This window comes from Sturnira hondurensis, unplaced genomic scaffold (assembly GCF_014824575.4).
Source record: "Sturnira hondurensis isolate 20B ecotype Veracruz unplaced genomic scaffold, ASM1482457v3 Scaffold0004136, whole genome shotgun sequence".
Taxonomy (NCBI): domain Eukaryota; kingdom Metazoa; phylum Chordata; class Mammalia; order Chiroptera; family Phyllostomidae; genus Sturnira; species Sturnira hondurensis.
Window position 1 is genome coordinate 12473710 of NW_028076767.1, and position 6170 is coordinate 12479879.

At 35.8% G+C, this 6170-nt stretch overlaps 1 non-coding gene across 1 annotated transcript; it reads left to right on the forward strand.

Moving 5' to 3' along the window:
• The first annotated feature begins 3458 nt into the window (after positions 1-3458).
• LOC118986045 (small nucleolar RNA SNORA2/SNORA34 family) lies at positions 3459-3595 on the forward strand. Its single transcript, XR_005066280.1, has one exon. It is a non-coding gene; the product is annotated as a small nucleolar RNA SNORA2/SNORA34 family (small nucleolar RNA).
• Positions 3596-6170: the final 2575 nt, after the last annotated feature.

Genomic DNA, 6170 nt, shown 5'->3' on the forward strand with positions numbered 1-6170 from the left:
AGCATGAAAAATAAAAGGAATGGCTGTATTCTCAAATAATTTACACTCCATATAGGAATAAGAACACAAAGAACATAAATAATGAGCAATTGGGGAGGGGAAGAAAATATATTACATAATCAAAAATTAAGAATACTTGTATAAAGTAGTTAGGTAGATGATACATTAGAGAACTAGATAAATACACACTAAGAATTCTGATTGATTCAATCAGATACAGTTTATGAAATAAGGTATAATTTGCCTTAAAACTTAAAAATATAATAATAAAGAATTATAATGGCAGAAATAAGGCAGGAAAGCAATATGCACATAAAAAAGAAAAAAAGATGAAAGGCAAGAGAGCAATCAGAGCAAAAAATTAAAATTAAGAGTAGGATTTCATCAAGACAGTGGAATAAGTAAATGAAGCACTCAAATCCTCTCACAATCACATCAAAATTACAGTTATAAACCATAGAAAATTCAACACTGATAACCAACTAAAGTCTAAATGAACAAAAGTTCTACAACTACAGATACAAAGAAGCCACGTCCAAATTGGTAGGAGGAACAGAGACTTGGAAGGGGTTGGTCCCACACCCATGTATCATAGTTAAAAATCATGAAAGATATCTTGGCTGCAGACGACCCCTTGAGCAGCAAAGAGTCCCACCCCCACACCAGGGTCCCGGCCCAGGATTCCGGTGCCAGGAAAAGAAGTCTCCATAATTTCTAGCAGGGAAAATCAGCAGAGATTGTGGCTGAGTGGGACAAAAGACTGGAATCTTCTGTCCAGATTCTGAGTGGGAAATCCCAGGCATCCCTCTTAAAGGGCCACGTATACAACTACATGCTCTGAGCTCCAGCTCTGGGGCAGAAGGTCAAAAGACAATAAGGGACATACTGGAGAAGCTGAATTGCCTGATTTCAGGGGAAAGGCTGGAGGGCAACTTTCTCCCAGACAGAAATGCTGGCAGAGGACCTTGTTCCTTTTTTGAGCCTACTCCTTTACAGGCAGAATCTCCATCAACCTCACTAACACCTTTGACCTGCATTTCCATAAAAACAGCCTACCTTGGCTCATGCTTCAGACTTTTCTAAAATCTCTCAAAGGTCTACAAACTCCAAACAGTAGCATCCAGCCTCTGTGTGCCTTGTTCCTCTTGTTAAGCAGCCACAAGCCTGGCACTAGCAGCAGCCAGCCTGGTTACAGGCCAGCAGCACCTGTATCCACAGCTGACTGGCCTGAGGGTCAATCCTTCCCACTGATGTGCCAACAGCAATCAAGACCTAGCTATACCAGGAGGGTACACAGAGCCCACACAGGGGTCACAAATAGATCATCCCAGTCAGATGGCCAAGGAGGCTGCATCGCAGAGCCCTATAGCACATCTACTATATGTCTACCAAGACCAATGGAGATATAGTAGCTCTACTCATGGGTGGTGTGGTTCAGTAGATTGAATGCTGGCCTGTGAATCAAAGGGTTGCCAGTTCAAATCCCAGTCTAGGACATATGCCTGGGTTGTGGACCAGGTCCTTGGTAGGGTGCATGTGAGAAGCAACCACACATTGATCTTTTTCTCCCTCTCTTCTCCCCTCTCTTTCTCCATCCATTCCCCTGTTTAAAATAAATATATGCAATATTTAAAAAATAAAATAGAAGCAAAATAAGTGGACAAAACACTTGTTAATAAGAGCTCAAAACACTTGTTATAGTGATACTCAATGAACTTAAGGGAAGAACAGATCAAGTCAGTGAGAACTTCAACAATGAGATGGGAAACATAAAAATGGAGATAGAAAATATTTTAAAAGACCATTCAGAAATGAAGAACACAATATCTGAAATTAAAAACATACTAGAAGGAATCAATAATAGACTAGATAAAATACAGTATTGAATCAGTAATTGGAAAGATAAGGTACCAGAAACAAAAAAGAAAAGAATTTTTAGAATGTAGATACTTTAAGGGGCCTCTAGGGCAACTTTAAAGGTACTAACATTTACATCATGGGGATGCTGGAAGGAGAGAAAAAGATAAAAAAATTAAAATCCATTTGAAAAAATGATGACAAAAACTTCCCTAATTTGATTAAGGAAATAGATATACAAGTCCAAGGAGCACAGAGAATCCCAAACAACATTAACTGAAGGATGTCCATACCAAGACACAGCAGAATTAAAATCCCAAAGGTTAAAGATGAAAAAAGAATCTTAAAAGTAGAAAAAGAAAAGCAGTTAGTTACCTATAACAGATCTCCAATAAAACTGTCAGCTGATTTTCCAATAGAAACTTTGCAAATCAAAAAGAACTGGCATAAAACATTCAAGGTGATGAAAAGCAGGGACCTACAACCAAGATTACTCTGCCCAGAAAAGCTATTATTCAGAATCAAAGGACAGATAAAGAGCTTCCCAGAGAAGAGAAGGTGGAAAGAATTCATCACTACCAAATCAGTATTATAAGAAATGTTAAAGGGTGAAGAAGAAGAAGAAGAAGAAGCAACTTTTATTATCAAAGTTATGAATAATAAAATGGCAATAAATATATATCTATCATTAATTACTTTAAATGCAAATGGATTAAATGCTCCAACCAAAAGACAAAGGGTGACTAAATAAATAAGAAAGGAGCCCTGGCTGGTGTAGCTCAGTGGACTGAGCATGGGCCTGTGATGCAAAGGGTCACTGGTTCCAGTCCCAGTCAGGGCGCATGCCTGGTTGCAGGACAGGTCCCCAGCAGGGGACACATGAGAGGCAACCATACATTGATGTTTCTCTCCCACTTTCTCCTTCCCTTCCCCTCTCTCTAAAAATAAATAATTAAACTTTTTTTAAAGAAAGGAGATAAGACCCATACACATGCTGTCAACAAGAGACTCATTTCATATCTCAAGACACACAAAGATTAAAATTAAATGTGTGGTAAAAGGTATTTTATAAAGATTGAAATAAAATAACAAACAAAAAGCTAAGGTAGCAATACTATATCATACAAAATAGACTTTAAAACAAAGTCTATGACAGGAGACAAAGAAGGACCTAGCAATTCCAATTTTGAGTATTTATCTGAAGAAACCCAAAACACTAATTCAAAAATATATATACATCCATATGTTCACTGAAGCTTACTACAGCCAAGCTATGGGAGCAACCTATTGTCCATCAGTAGATGACTAGATAAAGAAGAGTTGGTACATATATACAATGGAATATTAGTCAAGCCATGAAAAAGAATGGAATCTTGCCATTTGCAAGAACATGGAAGGACCTAAATGATACTGTGTTGAATAAAATAATACAGACAGAGAAAAACAAACAGCATATGATTTCACATATATGTGGAATCTAAAGAACAAAACAAAACAAAAACAAAACAACAGACTGATAGATGCATAGAACATTTTCATAGTTACTGGGTAGGTTTTAAGGGGCTGGCTAAAAAGGTGAAAGGATTAAGAAACACAAACTGTTGGCCCTGAATCAAGGCCAGCCATTTGCTGAAACTGCTGGTTTCAAGCAGGAGACTAAAGCAATGTCTTTCTATGGTCTGTTGGCCATTTCAGAGTTTAGGAAATGTAATGTTCAATTTATTAGAAAGAAACATCTGGGGGGAAAAAAAGAAACATAAACTGGTAGTTACAACTTAGTCCTAGGGATGTAAAGTATAGCATAGAAAATATAGTCAATAATATTGTACTAATTATATATGGAGCCAGGTGAGCACGCAATTGATTGGAGTAATCACCTTGTAAGTTATACAAATGTCTAATCACTGGTCATACACCTCAAACTAATATAATATTTTATGTCAACTGTGATTTAAAAATAAAAATATTTTAAAGGTAAAAAGAAAAAAACTAAGAGCATAAATAATTATGGTATATCCCTCCCTGCCCACTAAGGAAAATTTATTGATATTTTCCAGAACTTTCTCTTCAATTTTATTACTTCTAAGATATGATGTTAGCCTACTAGGTCTGGGGTTTTAGTATGTAACAAATGAAGGTATAACGTTGGTGGAATATCTAGAGAGATTTATATTTGAAAATAAATAACTTACTGAAGAGAAGAATAAATAGTCAAGGGGAAAAAAAGGGAGTCAGGAAGCTTAGAGTGAGCCAAAGTAAGATCTGCGGAGAAATATTGTGGAGGAATTTGGAGTGGGAGTTGAGGACCTTCAAGACAGTTGGACCTCCAATAAAACTATTAAGGTACAGAAGAATCAAAAATAACTTAAAGTGTTCGGATATAATTCTCAAGTAAATGTTCATTATTGGCGTTTTTAAGATACATTTTGGTGTTTTAAGACTATTTCCGTGAGCTCTCTTCTGAGCTTTTTTATAGCCAATTATATATCATACATAGTATACATTTCTGCATATAATCTCATTCTCCATTTCCATGTACCTGGAATGATTTTCAAGTCATAATAGAACAGCTTTCGAAGCAAGGATGGTTAAATTCAAACAACTGTATCCTTGATTTTGGTATTGGGTCGGCCAAAAAGTTTCTTTCTTCATAAAATAAAAGACACATTTTTCATTTTTGCCAATAACTTTATTAATTTGGATATTTTGAGTACGCCAGCTACCTCTAACATGGTAGAACTTTGTTCTCACTGACTGTCTTGATTTCACCACTATCAACTTCAACTGGTCTACCCAACTGTGGGACATTATCTAGCAAGAAATCTTTAGCATGAAACTTCCAAAGCACTTTTGAGATATCTGATCAGTCATAGCACCTTCTCCATATATGCACAAATTGTTTCTGCATTTCAGCTGTGTTTCTACCTTTCTTGAAATAGTAAAGCATAATATGCCAAAAATGTTGATTTTCTTCTATCTTTAATATTACAATGGTTACACAAAAATTCACCAATTCTGATAAATTTTATGAAGTGCACGCTGCTGGTATGACAACTGTCACAATACAATCCCACAAAATTGTGTCGAATGAAATTAAAGACAACTAAGTGTTACTAGAGCCATCTTACAGAAAAATAAATTTTAGCTAACCCAATATTATTTTTTAAAAAACTGGACCCTAGTGAACTACTACCATTAATCTTGGACTTTTCTACCCCCATTTAATAGAAACAATTATTCTCTCATGATTGCACAGCAATTACTAGCAAATCTATTAGAATTCAAATCTTCTACTAGTTCTCCTTCACTGAGTAATTCTTTGCTTGTTGAACACTGTCTCAGAACAAAAGGCTATTTTATACATAATAAATGTGAGGCCCTGGCTGGTGTAGCTCAGTGGATTGAGCGTGGGCCTGCGAACCACACGCTTGTGGTTCAATTCCCAGTCAGGGCACATGCCTGGGTTGCAGGCCAGTTCCCAGCAGGGGACTCACGAGAGGCAACCATACATTGATATTTCTCCTTCTCTCCTTCCCTTCCCCTCTAAAGATAAATAAATAAATAAAATTTTAAAAACATTTAAAAAAAAGATTTGTGAGAATGTAGAAAAGAAAGATAACTGACAAGATTCATAAAATAACTACAAAGTAGTATTTTTACCTAGCATTTTCTTTTTCTTACAATTCTAGTTTACTTTCCACTTTTGTCTCATGGGATGGACGATTAAGAATCTATTATTATCCCAGCTCATCACTCATGTCTCCAATCAGACCTGGAAAGGTGTAAAATTTTTCAAAAACTTTTACTTTTAGCCTAAGAGAAGAAGGAAAAGATGGAGAAAAAAAGTGGAATAAAAAAAATGGAGCTGGGCAAAAAGAAACAAATGAGTGTATAGTGATAGTACCCTTCTTGCACACCAGACAGTGAGGAAAATTTAGCAACTTTTTAAAAAATTTAATCTTTTTTCCTTTACTCAAAATTATTTCTTTTAAGCAACCTTTGGTGGTTTCAAACCTGAAAAAATTAAGTCATTGGCAAAAAAGAATTACATAGGGTGACATATTGACCTTTAAAAAAATCTATCCATTTACAAACATATCACTTTTCTGGAGATTATTATGCTAAGTGAAATAAGCCAGAGAAAGAAATAAGCCACTCAGAGAAAGACAAATACCATATGATCTCACTTATATGTGGAACCTAGTGAACAAAATAATTTAACAAACAAAATAGAAACAGAAACAAAGATACACAGAACAGACCAACAACGTCAGAAGGAGGAGGGGCATTGTCTGGCTGGGTGAAAAAAGTGA